Source organism: Ambystoma mexicanum, chromosome 6q, assembly GCF_040938575.1.
Source record: "Ambystoma mexicanum isolate Mex_15411 chromosome 6q, UKY_AmexF1_1, whole genome shotgun sequence".
NCBI classification, from domain to species: Eukaryota; Metazoa; Chordata; class Amphibia; order Caudata; family Ambystomatidae; genus Ambystoma; species Ambystoma mexicanum.
This window is the reverse complement of record NC_090937.1, coordinates 118030147-118046602: the sequence shown is the minus strand read 5'-3', so window position 1 is coordinate 118046602 and position 16456 is coordinate 118030147. Positions and strand designations below refer to the sequence as shown.

Genomic DNA, 16456 nt, shown 5'->3' with positions numbered 1-16456 from the left:
GTAAAATCTTTACTTGATCCTAAGTGCAACCGTCAGCATGACCACTGAGTCAGTGCCCCTGGATTTAAGCTTACGTGTGATTCTCATATACAAGCTGCGCCAAGTTTCAAATCGCTCAGCACCGAAAGATTCTGGCTTTCCTTTCAACCATCCCTTTGTTGGATGGGAAGTGAGCCTTGGTCATGAGCTGTACAGGCTAATGAAATGGGATTTATACTCGCCTATCTGAGCTTCACTAATTAGTTGAAAGAATTACCAAAGCAGCCGTAGAAACAGTGCCAAGCTGTGTCTGGGAAGTATGCCTTATGCTCGATTCACTTGCTCCCAGATGCAGCCATGGACAGAATTAGCTCCCGTGCGAGGAACTCACTGGAGCAGAAGCCTAGGCTATCGGTGGCCACCTCCCCAGATTTCTGCAAGATGCATTAAATCAGCTAACAGTCACACAATCCTGCCAGTGCAGGGATGGATTATCCAATTGGCACGCTGGCCCGATTGAGCTCACAATGTTAGGGGGTCCGAATGATCTCTCCGTAACCGCTGTTTTTTGTTTTTGATTGCTGCACCGCAGTGGCGTTGCCTCCGTGTCACCTAGGCACATCAAAGCCGGAGGTGGAGCGGCACGGTCTCCTGTTCGCTGGCTCCTGCCCTCATCTATGGGCCTCGGGCTGCTCCCCTCCATGAAAACAGGAACCAGAAACTCGCCAGCTTCCTGTTCCTGTCTGTGTAGAGGGCAGGAGATAGAGGCCCGGAGACAGAGCATTGCGGCAGACCCAACATGGAAAACAGATAAGTGGGTTTCTTTTTTGTATGTGGTATGTGTGTATGTGTGTCATGTTTGCATGTTTGTATGATGTGTGCTTGTCGGATGTGTATGTATGTATTCATGTGCGCATGCGTGTCAATGTTGTACATGTATGAATGGTTGTGAGAGTGCATGACCTCGTCTGAATGAGAATTGCAGTGTGTGTTAATGTTCTTGGTATGTGCACATGTTGAGAATGCAATGTGGATGTGAGAGAAGGTGTATGAGCGAGCGGTTGGTGTTTGAACGGGCATGAATGTGATTGTATGTCTGTATGAATGTTCTGGGTTGGTGTTCATGTGGAGAATGCAGTGTGAGTGAATATGAAGGAAGGTGTATGGGTGAGTCTCTAATGGGAGAAATGGAATGAATGTGATTATGTCTGCGCGTGAATGCTTTCGGTGGATGGAGTAGAAAGCCTGGTGTTGCCAACAGGTGCCCCAAATGCACTCCTGTTGTACAAGTCCCTTACGACTTCCACATTGTAAACCACACAAATATATAACATTCAAAATTAATAATCACTTGTTCAAAAATGAGATAATCTGACTCAATTACAAATGGTAAATAAAACATGTTTACTTCAATAAATAAAGCACTTGCCTCCTCAAAACGAAACCAGCAATTCAAACAGGGTGTTTTTAAATTTCACACTCAGCATATATTGAAAAGGAAAAGTAATCATAAGCATTACGTTTGAAACTAACATTTTCTATTGAGTTTCTATTGTACATACAGGTGAAAGCAGAAGAAGGGCTTTCAACAAGTGGTTGCTGCCTAATACAGCAGACAGGTGGCCATGTACCAATTCAAATAACTAAGTTCAAAACATCAAGCAGTTTAAACAAGAATTATACAGTCTGTAATTTGTAAGTTGCAGACACTTCACAATTGCTGACGCGTTTCGGATCAAATCCTTTATCAAGGATGTTATGTTGCTCTTTCACTAAATGCATTGAAAATCTGTAATCTCACTGATTGTATTCCCAAAGTACTGCTAACAACATCCGTAGGTCATCTAGCGCAATGTAATGCACTTGAATAGAAGCTTCAAAGGGCTTGCTCTGTAGAATTCTCAGAGTAGCACAAAGAATCAGACACTTAGACAATCCGCGCAGGCAATGAGTGGGTGCCCATGTGGAGAACACAATGTGAATGTTCTGGGTGCGTGTGTGAGGGAATGTGAGTGAAGGTGTATGGGTAAGTAACTGGTGGGTGGATGGCTATGCATGAGATTGTGTCTCAATGTTCTGGGTGGTGCTCATTGGAGAATACAGTGTGAGTTAATATGAGAGTATGTGTTTGGGTGAGTGACTAGTAGGTGAATGGGTATGAATGTGATTCTGTGTGTGTGTGAGGCATTGGATGGCCCAGGGAGCACTGGAGCATTGTTGACCTTTGTTTAAAGTGCCATGGCATGTTTTACTGGCATTTCTGGGTAAAGCCAACTTGATGTGTGTTATTACGTGGCTAGACTGGCATCTTGGTGCAGCCAGTCTAGCCATTGCTTACTGTGGCATGACATTTTTAATGGGCATTTATGAGCAAGCGAGCATGGTAACTATTATTACGTAGCTACACTTTTTTTGTGCAGCCAGTCTAGACATGTATTACTGTTTCATGACCTTTTGTACTGGGTATCTATGATAAAGCAAGCAATCATGATAAGTGCTGTCACTTGACTAGCATTTTGGTGCAGCCAGTCTAGCCATGTCTTACCTTGTAATGACATGTGTTACTGGGCCTTTATGATCAAGCATGATACGTGCTATTTTGTGGATAGACTAGCATTTTGGTGCAGCCAGTCTTCTTACTGTGGCCTGACATGTCTCACTGCGCATAAGGATAGGGGAAGAATACGTTTTATCAGGTGGCCGGACTGGAATTTTGGTGCAGCACATGATGCAGCATTTCTTACTGTGGCTTGTCATTTTGTACTGGGCATCTATTATAAAGCAAGCATGACTAGACTGGCATTTTGCGGCAGCCAGCCTAGCCATTTATTACTGCTGCATGACATTTTCTACTGGGCATCTATGATAAAGCAAGCATGATAAGTGGTATTACATGGCTAGATTAGTCTGGCAATTTCTGACTGTGGCATGACATTTTTTACTGCCCATTTATAGTAAAGCAAACATGGTAAATTATCATGTGGCCAGACTGGCATTTTGCTGCAGACATTCTAGCCATTTCTTACTGTGTCATTAGATTTTGTACTGGGCATCTATGATAAAGGACGCAATGTTGTTACATGACTAGACGGGCATTTTGCAGAAGCCAGTCTGGACTCGTCTACATTGGACATGTTTCCCTATTGTGAAATGGCATTTTTAATGGCAAAGCCAACAAGAGAATGTTCTTGTGCAGGGCTACTGTCATATATTGTGAGAGCCTGTTTAGACATGTTTTCTTATGGTATCATTACTGGCATTATACATAAAGAACACATGAATATGTTCTTATATGGGAATACTGGCATATATTGCAGCCAGCATGGAAATGTATGGGTTCAGCCAGCTTGACATTTTTTTATACTGGCACATTGTAGAGGAGAAGCCAAAAGCCTCCAATGGAAGTCCTGCCCCTAACTTGCCCATCTGTTGGGAACCAGAAATAGTGACAAAGGTGACACCTCAATAATGCCTATAACACGAGAAGCCTTTGAAGCAAAGTATCCATTAAGGAAACCATTATTTTTGAATCCACGAAAAGCTGACAGCCTCTTGAGGAGGATGACTGAAGAGCATGTGAAGATGGATGAAAGAAGAGACTGGTGACGTCACATGAAGAAAATGACACACCTCAGAAGAGATGACAAAAGAGAAGGTGGATAGACCATATAGAATCTGATGACGAAGTTAAGAATCGAGTGAACTTTCATATGCAGAATCAAGATTACACATGTAAAAGCATGGAAGAAAATGAAAACCATTTTACAATTGTACAGATGCAGTAACACAGGTAGACAAAGTAATCATAAGGCTGGCTATACGTAGTGAATAGTGCAGGCGGTGCCGCCAAGGTACATCTATTTTAAAAAAAAAAATGTTTTTATTGGCATTTATAGATAAACAGAGCATTTAAACACAGGTTATTACTTTCATAACATCTGGTGTTGTCTTATTTATGCCTTGTAATTAGGACTTAAACATTAAACAACAATTAACTGTAACTGTTTCTCTCTCGCCTTTTACTTGGTAGCCTTTAGTGAAATGCGGGTTCAATGTCTTGGGGGATTCTTGTTGGGGGGGGGGTATGGTCTTTGTCTTGATGGCAATGTTCCAGGTATTTGGTGAATGGTTGTTATCTGGCTCAGGGGGGCTGAAAGTTTGTCGAGAAGATCATATCTCTCAGTAGGGCTTTCCACGACTCTAGTGTTGCGTTTGTGTCACCCCCCCCCCCCCCCTTTGCATGTTCCCTGCCTCCCAAGCTTTGGTTTCTGCGCCAGACCATCTCTCCATCTCTTTGGTCCAGATTTCGTGCCTTGGGCCTCCGGGTGATTTCCAAGCCATTGCGAGCGCTCTCTCCGCGAGGATGCACGCCATGTCCATTAGCTTTACTATATGTTTGATTTTGCTTAGCCTGGGGTGTGTACCTAGTAGGAATTCTTTTGGGGTACATTCGTATCTGTTCACTCCCGCTTTTCTGCAGGTTTGTTCAATTTGGCCCAGAATTTCAGTGATTTTGGGCAGGTCCAGAACATATGGAACATATTGGCTTGTTCGCTACAGCACCATGAGCATTGCGGCTGGGTCTGTTTGTTGAATCTGGCTACCCTATGTGGGGTCATGTAGGTTCTATAAAGAACATTCAGCTGGATGAGTCTGAACCTGGCGTTTCTGGACACCTCCTTTTGGTATTGTAGGGCCCTGCTCCATTCGTTTTCGGTCATGGTAATTCCCAGGTCTTTCTCCCATTTTTCTTTCAGATGCATACTGCGTGGGTTGGGTCTGCCTATTAGTTGGGTGTACAGTCTGTTTACTGGTTTCCATCCATCGCTCAGGCTATACATCTCCTGTACCAGGGGGTTTGGTTCTGGCTCTTCAGGCCATGTGTGCCAAGGTATATCTATATGCATAGCAATCTGGAAGTTCCATATTGTGCTTTAGCAAACTGAAAATCCTGTGAATAGAAGGACTTGAAGTGTGGCGCAGCAAAAAAAGCCTGGCTGAAGATGGAAGGAGAATCGAGAAGGTCTGCCTGGCACAGTGTCAAGGATTAGAGCAGCAAAGAAACTTGGAGAGATACAACGAACGAGAATGCGAAAGCTGAGCTCCTATTAAGGTGCGGCGGAGGGAAAATGGATGCCAAGTTTTATTCATTAAATGGTATTAAATAGTACGAAGGAGCTCAAAATGTCGTCTCCAGTCACATGGTCGGATGAAAATAGACTTAGGACAAGCTACACTGAGACCAGAAGATAAAGTCATGCTAACACTCCCCTTTATTCCCCAGAGCAGTGATATTTGCAAGGCCAAGTTCAAAAGACTTTTCTCATGGCAGAGAGCTTGAGAGATGATAGATGATGGGCTAATTGGGTGGGAGGCATGGTCAAGTTTGACCCATTGGTACCTGGGGTACCAGCTTGCATGCTGCTAACGAGTGCAATATTCAGAAGGGTACAAGCATGCCAACCAATTATAAAGGGCCACTTATCAAAGAGCCCTATAGTTTAGAGATCCAATAGGACATTGGGCCTCATTATATGTTTGCTGGTCTGGTAACAACGGTACCGGTAATCTACCAGTACTGTTGTGACCGGACTGGCAAACTACGAGTTCTGCTTGCGGGTTCCTTCTAGCCCACCAGGTCTGACCTGGCGGGCAAAAGGCACCCGCGAGCAGAGCATGTCTGATGCACAGGCACCATTCACAAATGGTGCCAGTGCATCCAACCTCCCCATGCCCATTGAGCCCTATGAGGATCAAAGGGAATGGGGAGCAATTTTTTCTGGCACCTGTGAATGGGCAATTACCGGTTCCAGCAAGGCCGTAATGACCCGGTAATTGCCCATTCGCAGGCGTTGGAAAAAAAATGATTCCGGCTACCGCCAGTATCATAATGAGGCCCATTGTGTATTTGATGATGCTCACAATGACTTGCACTAGGGGTGGGCAGAGTTGTCCACCTGACAGTAGAGACCCAGTCACCACACCAACCCCCATAGAAAGTATAACTAGATGTTTCCCGTTACCCAATCACAGTCCCACATAAGCTTTCTTAGTTTGCCACTTAGTATGACGTCAATGATGGTGAGTTTTTAGTATATAAGTGTGTTTTTTATGAAATATTCTGAGATCTTGCTGCATGACATCCGATGATGTCCGTTGTACTACTTGTTTTAGATAATTGTATTAAAACAGACAAAGGCCCTCATTACGACCCTGGCGGAAAGTGACTGACCGGACCGCCACAGCGTAAATAGCGTTTCCGCCATTGCACGATGGAGCAAAGTGCGGCCCATTCCGACCCATCGGGCACGAGCACCACGGCATGGCGGAAGTGCAAAGTCCGCGATGGCGGAAATGACCCCAAAACGGCCCACACCGCCGCCGTACGGCGCCCTAGGTGCAATACCGCCACCCATCATAGCGGACACCGCAGTGAGCGCCAACCGGAAAGTACGGTGACCGTAAATATACGGAAACGGAAGTAAAAACATGGGCCTGGAACGGGAAACAACACGCCGTACACCTATAAAACCACTAAATACACACAACCACTAAAAATACCACCCTGAGACACATCCCAACCCGTCATCCACCCCAGTGAAACCAAGAAAAATGGGAAAAGTAGCGAAGAAAGCGTGCGACCGCAAGCGGCAGGTCCACTTCTCCCGTGAGGAACTCACCGTGCTAACAGAGACCCTCCAGGAGAATGCCGCCGCCGTCTTCTCCACGCAAATGACCAGGACGGCACTTGCGAACAAGAAGGCCATATGGGCCCTGGTGGCCCAGCGGGTAAGTGCGGTGGGGACCGCACCCCGCAACCCACAGCAATGCAGGAAGCGGTGGGACGACCTGCGGATACGCGTCCGTAGCATACTTTCTGCCAACCGCAACATTGCCACAGCTACCGGGGGAGGGTCGGAATCACCCATCAAGTTGACCCCCTGGGAAGAAATCTGTGCCTCCACCATTGGAATGGAGAGCATAGAGGGAGTCGGAGGGATGGAGAAAGGAGTGCAGACATCCGGAGAATCAGGTAGGTGGCCCAAAGAAAACCATGCCAAATCCACAATGTCCAATCATGTGATCCACATGTGTCCACATAGCGCAACAGCAACACATGGCCAGGAGAACGTCCACACACATTTGCCTGATAGCGCACTTTAAAACCACAATAAATACATAAATAAGTAAAAACCCCAATAACACCCACTACACGTGCAGCAGGCACACCCTAACTGCAGGCTGCCAAACAACTGCACCCTCACTCCACACACAAATGAAAGCACCTCCAAGGCCCCGACCCAAATCACCCACAGGTACCACCCCAATGCATGTGATACATTGCCATTCCAATTCCCACAGACCCATCAATAACGCTCGCCCTCCTTTACTCCACCACAGGGTCCGATCCAAACGACGAGCTCCAGGACACCCCTACCAGCACACCTGCAAAGAGGGCCAAGACCGACGGCCAAAGACCCTCCACCTCAGCTGCACGCATCAAGACACGGCAGCAGCACATATCAAGTGACAGCACACAGGAGGGAACATCAACAGGCACCCCAGCAGCCAGCATGCCCACAACAGCACCACCACAGGTCCCCCCAATGGATGCCACAGAAGGTACTGCCTCTGGTGGCAGCAGCACCATAGGTGACACCCCATTAATGGCAGCATGCTCCGACACAGAAGACGGGGATGTCGAAGTCAGATCCATCCATGACCTGTCCCAATCCCCCTGTCTGTTCCATCCCGTACACCATGAGGATACCACGCAGGGGCACCCACAAGACGACGACTGGCCATCCCCCACAAGCCCTGTGGCAGGGCAACATGAGGCGAACAGCCCCTCTGTGACACCACCGCAAATGGCCATGGCACAGCACAGGCAACAGTCCCTCGACCAGTTAATCGTGCAACAGCAGCAACTGGCCACGCTCCTCAAGGACCATGCCAGTTGGATGTGGGGGCACTAAGGCAGACATAGAAACATCAACTGAGACAATTAGGGCACAAATGGAGAGTAGCACCGAGAGCCTGAGAGTCCAAATGGAGAGTAGCACCGAGAGCATGAGAGTCCAAATGGAGAGTAGCACCGAGAGCCTGAGAGTCCAAATGGAGAGAAGCACCGAGAGCCTCAGGGGGGAACTGCATGCAACGTCCAAAGACGTATGTGCCGAACTTGCCGCAGTGCGCCGTGTGCTCACTGAGCTCTCACAAACCCTTAGGGACATGCATGGACGTGAGCAGGCAGAGACATCATCCGTTGCAAGTTCCGTCCAGGGCAGCCCCCAACGTAGATCTGGGAGGAACCTGCGCTCCACAGGCAGGGGTGCCCCTGATACCCGCAGAGGGGGCTTGCAATAGCGACTGCCCGCTGACAATGAGCATCTTTGGACACTGGTGTTCGGGGGGGAGGTAGGAGGGTGGAGGGGGTGTGTTGGGCTCACTTGGGTGGCGGGTCGATAGGGTGTTCAACATGATATCACATATGCCATAAACAATGCACGATCAACCAATGAGATGTGTGGACAATGATCTTTGTGTACTAGGCCATCATAGGCGTACAGTCCATATTGTGCATGTACCAGACACACACAGTGCCACGAGTCCCGTGTCCATGTATCAGCCACCAGGCGTGAGTGCTAGAAGCATGCATCTATGAGATGCTGACGAATTTCACGGCCCTCCTGTGCCTCGCAGACTCCTTGAGGTGCTGCCACATCCCCACCCTCATCATGACCATCTTCAGGTGCTTGCAGTTCTGCGTCAGGGGGCATGGGCACATTTCTACGTACGCACATGTTGTGTAGCATGACACATGCCATCACCATCTTTGCATCCTTCTCATGGCGGTACAGGAGTGCCCCGCCAGACCTGCTGAGGCACCGGAAACGGGTCTTCAGTAGGCCGAATGCCTGTTCAATGACTACACGGGTACGTGAGTGGGCATGGTTGTAGTCCTCCTCATGCTGGTCCCGTGGGTTCCGGACTGGTGTGAGGAGCCATCTCTTCAGTGGATATCCGGCATCACCTGTATGTGGACGATAAACGAATTATGTGGAATACCATTGCTACGTACGCACCCCCCCCCCCTTCCTGCCAGGTCATTGCCGCATCACATACCCCACATCATCATGCATGAAATGAGACTCACCGAGTAGCCAGGATCTGTTCCCTGCGTGTCGCTCCATGTAGCGTGGTATTGTAGAGTTCCTCAAGATCATAGAATCATGGGTTGATCCAGGGAATCGGGCACAACAATGTGTAATGATCCTGTTGGAGTCACACACCATTTGTACATTCAGAGAATGAAATTGTTTTCGGTTGCGGTACTGGGACTCCATGGCATGTGGGACGACCAATTCCACATGGGTGCAGTCGATGGCACCAAGGCAACCCGGTATGCCGCCAAGTGCATGGAATCCCACTTTTGTGTTGGTAATTTCCTGCTCCGAGCGTGGTAGAGAGATGTAGTCGTCTGCGTGCTGCAGGAGGGCATCGAGCACTTGCAATAGTGTCCGTGAGAACAGTGGCTGAGAAATGCCATGCAACTGTCCGACTGTGTGCTGGTAGGTGCCTGTGGCCAGGAAGTGTAGTACAGACACCACCTTCAGTAGGGGTGGGATGGCGGTTGGGCTATCTATCATGCTGACAAGGTCAGCCTGTGTCATGTCCACAATGGCGGCTATGGTGTCCCGGTCCAAACGGTAGAGGGTGTGGATCTGCTCATCAGTGAGGTTGAACGGATGTGCTCGGAGGCGTGGGATTGCGGGCTGCCTGCGTGGTGGTAGTGGCTGTGCTGGCGGCCCTTGCTGGCCCTGCCTTGCCCTCCTCCTCCTCCTGCGTCTCCTCCGTGCGGCCGGTTGTAGTTGGTGTTCGTCTTCTTCTTGGAGTTGGAGTACTTGCAGTGCTATCAGGTCCCCCAGGGCCAACATCGCGAGTCCTGCCGGTAGCATTTCGGAGTGGTTGTGGGAGGAGACTGGGCGTGCAATTTATGTGTTTTCAGGCTGTATGGCCTCCACCTGTGGTGATTCATTCCACCTGTGCAAGCTGCTCTCCCCTTTGGGCGAGCACGTCCCGCACACAACGCTGCAATTCGAGGAATGGCATCTTGCTATTACAATCATGTATTAGTACCCGATGGCCGTGTAACATTGGTTGATATGTACATTCGGCTATGGTCCCATTGTTTCACATACATTCTTTGCAGTCGCGAACAGACTTGTGAAGGGTCAGTGGAACGTAGTACTGGAGTAACGGTGGACCCTCATGCATCACTGCACCGGGGTTCACCGACGGGCGGGGCGTCCCATTTGTGAGTGAAGGCAGTTGCCATTTTCACACACAGCCGCACTAGATGGATTAATTTGTGATTACAAGCGGCCACAGATGCCTTTTCGACGTGATGTTGCAAATGAGGAATTCGAAGGGCGGCGCTTTCGGTTTTCAGCTAGCGGCGAGGAGATGCCCACAGGTCTGACTGCAAATATAACGTTCTATTGTTCAATGTCCTTGGGACAGGGCCCATGGCGAGGATGCAATGATTGATATGAATAGTTTGGGATGCGCAATAGCGACATGGGCGATGAGGCCGGACGTTCCCAGATACATGTTACTTCACAACACTGGAATTACGGGCTGGGGCACAGTGGATTTTGCAGGCTGCATGACGCACAGACTCAATGGAAATTTCACATGTCATGTGAGTATGGAAACAGGCGTTTTCATTCCGGGATGAGGGAATGATGTATGGATGCATGGACAGATGATTTGATACAGAGTTTGCCATGTACAGGGATTCTTGGAATCTATCCGCCTCCCCTGCGCTATGTGATGCAGGGCTGCCATAGTGGGACCATCGTCTATCTGGCCTTGTTGAGCCCTCCCTGTCTCGACGCGCCTTCAGACACTTGTGTCTATACACGTTACCAATCCCATCAGATGGATTCTGTTTTAACAGACGCATGCACAGGTACACTCGTTTGTGATAGTGTTTTCACCTCGATATAGATAGTTATGATTCGCAAGTGGTTTTTGGGTGGTGATGATCCTTTGGAGTGGGCTAGCATGCATATGGCTGTGGATTTAGTGTGATCATTGAAGTGAGTTGTTCGAATGTAGTTCTGATGGCCATTCTATTCTTTTACTTTTCTTTTGGTTGACAGGTATCTCCTCCCCTTTTGCCACTGCCATCTGTATGCCACTCCTGCAGATGGGTTTTACTCCCGACACCTGCTGCTTCGTGTTAATCAGTGGAGCAGCATTACGATCTTATGGGACGATCGCCAATGGGCCACATGCCCTTACGCAGTACTAGTGGCTCGGAGCAACATTTCGGCCTTCCAGCTGGACTAGTGCCTCCCTATTGGGACGGCCCTGCGGTTCTAGGCGCTTCCATGTTGCCTTTTCGTACGAGAATGTAGCCCCTGTGTACCATGAAGGAACAGGGCGTCACACAAGAAGTAGCTGGTCATTTATTGCCGATGCAGCCCACAATGGTGAAATGTGTCTTGGAGTTCATGGCCTAATGGCTGTATGGGCTTGGTGTATTTGTTGTGCATTAAATTTCTATTCTGATATGGGCCGTGTAGCGTTCTTCTTTGCAAGTGATGTGGCATATACTGATTTGGGGGGCGATGTATTGTGAGGAGATCTGCATTGGGTTCCAGCTTCGGAGTATAGTTGCGTGGTACTGTGCTGGGCGCGTTTGCCTACGAAGCCCAGTGAGGTCAGGGGTGAGGGCTGCCAATATGACTGTTTGATTGATGTCATGCTCAGGGGCGGGGGATTAGGTTTTGTGTAACAGATGCCGGTCAGCCAGGTGGATTGGTGGAATGATGTGATTATCGGAATATTGCTGGTCACAGGTGCCTGTGTTTGCGTGCGTTTCTTGGTGGGAGTCTGAGGTCATGTCCATTGGAATAGCTTCTGTGTTCGTGCCATCTGTGCCCTGCAGCTCCCATTGGCCCCTCTTGTGATTCTTTTGTTCGTTGGCATGCATGGGTGACTTGTACATTTCACTGGTTGCATTGTGACTTCGTTGCACCTACGGGGAGTTGTACTATGTGGCCAGGGAGCGGTGTACAGGCACTCAGTGGGGCCGTTTACGGTTGATTCGCGATGCCGTACTTCTCACCATGGCGGAATGGTACTTTCCGCCGTGCTTGATGGCGTTAAGTACATGTCCGCTAGGGTCGGAATTCGCGTACCCTTGCGCCATGGTGCTCATTACGGTTTGGCATGGCGCGCGCGCGCGTACTTGGTGCAGTTAGCGTTGGCGTTCACTACGGTGTCGCTAATGGCATCGTACTTTACGGTGACGGGTCATAATCGCACCGAGCGCTATTCGATGGCGGTATTGCATTTCCGCCATCGTTTTTCGATTTCCGCAAGGGTCGTAATGAGGCCCAAAGTCTTCCTGGGTCAGTTTTATTATTGATGTTTGAGTACATATTTTTTCCATCCCCATCCACCCTGTAGAGTGTTACCTCATCTTAAAGGACCTAAGGGTTCACTTGGTAGCAGAGGATGGTTTAGAAAGTCCCATTGATAAGTATGTTTTTGGATTAGTCGGAATATCAGACACCCTCTGCCATCCAGCTGGAGGAATGCACCGTTTCCTGTGGAGAACGGCCGATATTGACAACTTGCAAGTAAAGAAGATACAGGTTGGAAGGGCCCCTCTTTGATGAAATCCCTCCTGGTTTCCACAGGCGCTGAACGGACCGAAGGTGGTGGTAGCCAATTGGAGAAGTGGGCGATCCGAGAGTCCAGAGCTGAAAGGCGAATGGTGAGTAGATTGAGGAAACTGGCGAACTGTGAGAACGGGGTTGTGGTACCACATAAATAAGTAATGGGGGGGTTGGTTGAAATTAGATGATGAGAGTCGGGGGGAAAAGAAGTGTTTTATATGAGGAGCATTCCATAAGAATCCCAGAGTCCTAATTGAAGGAATTTTATAAGGAGCCATCTCAAAACCCAAGTGGGTAAACTAGGCTGCGGACAAATAGATCTGTGAGAGGAGACAATTCAAACTCTTATCAGAGTAGTTCAAGGGCTGAGAGAAAATGAGTGTATTCCATGGTGTGTATGTAAACAGTTGATTAGTTGTTTGTTTTTATATTTTAAGTATTAGAAAAGTGCAGAAGAACAAAGATAGGTTGTGTTATGTACAGAAAACGGATATTAATTTATCCTAGGTTATTGTCGGCACCTGTTACGCTCACCTGGACCCCACGCGGGTGTCTATCAGATCCAGACAGCTGCGGTCTCCGTCAACGTTATGCGTAGTGCAGAGATGACTGTCTGGACTGGCCCGCCTAGTCTTGTCTGCTGGACCCGAAGAAGTATTTTCCTGCAAATGGAGACAGGGATTAACCACCTGTGGGTTTTAGTGATGGCCTCCCAACTGTTCTCGCTCTCCCCCACTAATCACCTCCGATATCCCCTTAGTAAACTCACCTTATGTTCGTAAAAGATGAGCTCTCCATCCTGCGTGTCTTGCAGGGGCGCGTAGATACCAGTTACTTCACTGGTTTGAAGGCATTGGGAGAGTTCCGGTAAGTATTGACTCTGAAGTCCCTGGCGGGATTGGTAAGTATCAAGTTCAAAGAGTTCAATGTGCCCGAAGTTCACTCTTGTCCCATTCCTTCCTTAAATTGCAACTGAGTTCGTGAGAAGAAGGTCTCGTAGCTGCTGCTGGCGTTCAGGTAAGAGTCTGTGTTACCAAACGCTGTCCGGTAACTATTGCATGCGTTAACGTGTTGTTTTTCTCCCTCTTTACAGATGCAGCATATGAAAATGTGGAGAGTTATGGAATAATACCGCCAGTGGTAAATCAGGTAAGTCTATGGTGGTAAGAGATTGTATTTGTTGATTCCCTTGGCTCACCTTGTTTTTTCTTGTGTCCCCTAGGTGCCGGATTACAGCGAAGAAATGATGGAGACAGTGCCGGATCGAAAGATGCTGTGATCACTGGTGAGTATGGCGCCGTGATGGAGCTGGCGAAGCGATGCGTGCAGGACTGATGTACTTTCCAGGTCCGGAGATGAAATGGTTCCGGAATTAGGTGAGGAATTTGAAATAAGTTTGTTTTCTAACCTTGTCCTTTTCTTCTTCTTTATTCTAGGAGCTCCGAATTCGAGGCGGGCGTGGCAGAAGACTGGATGCTGGCTGCAGGCACGCGGGCGTGGCAGAAGACTGGATGCTGGCTGCAGGCACGGTGAGCGTCACGCTGCTGGATGCAGAATAACGCGAAGCATGTGCTGCTGTTCGGGTGTGGTTTAAATAGCCTCCAAAGTAGTTCCAGGTAAGAAGTTCCCTAGAGCCACACTCGAGTAAAAAATAGTCCCTAAACAAAATAGTCCCATCCAGGCCTCATGTAGACTTGGACTCTTTTGCAGCATGGTCTGCATCAGGTAAGTAAAGTCTATGAGCCTGGCGCCTATGGCGCCAGGACTGATTTCTATGATGAGCCTGGCGCCTAGGGCGCCAGGACTGAACCCAGACAGCCCCTAGCCGGGGCTGCTGAGGTTTAAAAAAATGTCTGGATGCCTGCTCCCAGAGCTGAGGGCCTTGGTCCTGATGCCCGGGGGTAGGCATCATGACAGCACCGGCCATAGGATAGATTGAGCTAAGTGAGAAGTAGACGCTTGGAGTGGCGTCTGTTGGTGCACGCTCATATTTGTTATTTTTCTGAAACGTATTTTGTGTAAAATCACTGGTAAGTACAGTCAATTGAGACTTGTCATAATGGGAGAAGTTACACCGCTGAAGCACATGTGGAAAACATTACCGAAACATATGCCCAAGATCAAACAGTACAGTGCAGAATGGGTAAAAGCCACAGCAGATAAGATGTTCATGCTGTAGCCACAAGGGGGATCACTAGCAAAAGCCGTGTTACAACACATGACCACATACTTGCACGCAGCATACACGGGACAGAAATTGGTAAAAAGGTTATCTATTTTAGAGTTCTGGAAAATGTACCAGGAGGGGCGGGAAGATCCGCCCCCTCAGGAATGGATGCTTAACCAAAGCAGGGAGGAAGGTGTTGAGCCTTCTGCCCCCCTTACTCCATCGGAAGTAAATGGCGATAGTACAGAAGATGCAGGACTGTATCCATTAAAGGAATTGAAGGCGGCGTGAGTGTGGCTTTGTCAGGTCAGTGCTGTCTTTTAAGCACCGACTTCCAAGATATCACCTGGGGTGGGTTCCTGTGTCCTGGCAGAAAGGTGTAGCCCTTCCTCTGAGGGATTCAAAGATGAAGCATACTGGCCATTGTCCCACATGGATGCCGTGGAAACAGCCAGGATAGATGCTTAATACACATCAGCCCTGTCATGCCTGATGCCCTGCTCACAAAGTTGATGCTAGAATTATATCAAATTGCTGTGCTGCATAATTGTGTGACTATAGCAGAAACCATGTCCCAACCAGTCATGGCTCATATTTAAAGGCTGACTATGTTACACAATTATAATAATTTGCACCAGAGGTGCAGATAGTTAAAAGGCTACCTCTGCATGCAGACACTTTGTGTTCCAGCAGCTGTCCACAATGCAGATGTAACCATTAAACCTGCTTTGTGCTGCTGCAGGGCTGGTGCTGAGGCAGGTACGTCATTCCACCAAAATGCCAGGGGTAGCGGAAGTGAAATCGCGCGACCCTTGACCACCTGATGACATCACAGGAAGTGATGTCATTTGACCCCGCCCCAAAGTGATATCACGGTTAGCGATGGAAAACGACATTTCACCCATTGACAAAACAGGAAGTGGCATCACATAGCATTGTACACTACGAAAAATATAGTTACGATATCACTATGTGATGTACATTTCATACAGGAATAGATTGCCATATGTATCATTAAGATCAGTGTGCATAGGCCCGTATTACCAAATTACTGTTTATGCAAGCAGACATCCATGACCAAATGGTAATGATGTGTAATTATATAGCACTTACACTTAAGCGCTTTATATAGAAAAAATATACCCAATATCACCCAACCTGTTTTGGTACTCATTTATCAACCTCAGGAGGATGGAAGGCTGAGTGAGGCGTTTAAGAACAGACTAAATCAGTGACTCACCCCCTGAAGTGTGCCTGAAATAAACATTTAATGAGCCCAGCAATTATTGTATAGAATTCCAGAAAGACACATTATTTGGTATTCCTATTCTTTCTTATTTAGGGTCAGTGCTGAAAGTGTTAGACTTGTGACACTCCTGCTCTTATTTTTCTTCTTTTTTTTAAGGGACCTGAACAAGAAAGCTAGCCACCCCAGCAGTAAAGAGCCAAAGCCCAGGAGCTTGCATTACGAAGAAAAGAAAAACTTGTTTTGTTTTTTAGAGGTTGCAAAGGAGACCTCAGAGGTCACAGTTGCGACCTCTGGCGAACCCCAAATGACGTCCCCGTGCTGAGGGAGTCTGTAGGCTATATCATGAAGATAAAAAAATAAAACGTG

At 48.1% G+C, this 16456-nt stretch overlaps 1 long non-coding RNA gene across 1 annotated transcript in view; it reads left to right on the top strand.

Annotated features, from left to right (window-relative positions):
• Positions 1–404: 404 nt before the first annotated feature.
• The window catches only part of LOC138515459 (uncharacterized), a 169568-nt gene continuing 153516 nt past the window's right edge, over positions 405–16456 (top strand). The window contains exon 1 of the long non-coding RNA XR_011282014.1: positions 405–793. This is a non-coding gene — a long non-coding RNA (uncharacterized lncRNA). The remainder of the gene's footprint in view (positions 794–16456) is intronic.